The sequence below is a fragment of the Leuresthes tenuis genome, unplaced genomic scaffold, assembly GCF_036924035.1.
Source record: "Leuresthes tenuis unplaced genomic scaffold, fLeuTen1.0.hap1 SCAF_1, whole genome shotgun sequence".
Taxonomy (NCBI): domain Eukaryota; kingdom Metazoa; phylum Chordata; class Actinopteri; order Atheriniformes; family Atherinopsidae; genus Leuresthes; species Leuresthes tenuis.
The window spans coordinates 8506073-8507361 of NW_027325355.1; the positions used below are offsets into that span (position 1 = coordinate 8506073).

Consider the following 1289-nt stretch of genomic DNA (forward strand, 5'->3'; position numbering starts at 1 on the left):
ACAAGTGATATGATACTGTTAACTCATAGCTGTTTATGGCTGAATAACAGCTTTGTTTGGTACTTTTTAATTTATTTAATTATTTTTGAATTAATAATATGCTGAATTTATAACACATAACCTCTGTTTGCACTTTATAAATGTGACTTTGCTCACAGCTTGACTTTGTCTGTCAGCGAAAGAGATGAAGAACAGATGGGATTCCCTGCGGAGGCAGTACACCAGATATAAGCAATGGTCTCCCCCAAAAATGATTAATTATCGAATTTCTGACGGGCCGTGAAAGCATCATTGACAATGAAGACGTCTCCTCGTTAGTATAGTGGTGAGTATCCCCGCCTGTCACGCGGGAGACCGGGGTTCGATTCCCCGACGGGGAGAAGAAATTATTTTTATTTTTACAACTAAATGATTATGTCTGGAAATATTTGCTCTCCTTTGCTGAAGCCTGACAAAACGTAAACATCATTCCATAATTATGCATCATGTTTGAGAGAGTTCAGAATCACAGGGACAGCTTGAGAAAGTAACTGGATTTCTGGACATGATATTTCTGGACATTCTACATCTTTCATTGGGTTGAATGAAAATATTTTTATCGCTATTCTCAACTTTTTGTGATTGTTGTAGGTAAAATGACCTGAAAATGTGCTTTTTCAATAATGGGGTCCCAACGGCTTTGCTTTGCGGTAAGACGTATTGCATCACTTCCTGTTGCTTTGTGTGTGCACTGTGACAGTTCTCGCTCTTCTTGAACTACTAATAATCACATTATTTCTCCCTATAATTTACACATCTTGCATAGTTAACTCTATCCCATACTTGTTATATTCTAACGCTCACTCTTACAGATCTTTAGTTTTTATTTTTCACTTTTTAGCGGTGTGTCTGGTTCTCTAGCTTAGCATGGCTACCAGTTCTCTTCCTCTATCTCCTGCTTTCACCTGCTCCGTGTGTCAGATGTTTAGTTACTCCTCTGCCTCCTTTAGTGATAATGGTACATGTAACAAATGTAGTCTTTTTGTAGTTTTGGAGGCAAGGTTATCTGAATTGGAAGCTCGGCTCTGCACTGTTGAAAACCACCCGATAGCGAGCCAGGCCCCTTTAGTCAGTGCGGAGCCACCTAGCGTAGCTAGCTCTGTTAGTCGTCCCCGAGCAGATCCCGAGCAGCCGGGACTTAAGAGTGGCTGGGTGACTGTCAGGAAGAGGAGTCATAGTCCTAAAGTCAAGCCCGTGGTTCACCATCAACCTGTCCACGTTTCAAATAGATTTTCTCCACTCAGCGACAC

The 1289-nt window shown here is 41.1% G+C and overlaps 1 non-coding gene across 1 annotated transcript; it reads left to right on the forward strand.

Moving 5' to 3' along the window:
• Positions 1-308: 308 nt before the first annotated feature.
• Positions 309-380, forward strand: trnad-guc (transfer RNA aspartic acid (anticodon GUC)). The gene has a single exon. It is a non-coding gene; the product is annotated as a tRNA-Asp (tRNA).
• Positions 381-1289: the final 909 nt, after the last annotated feature.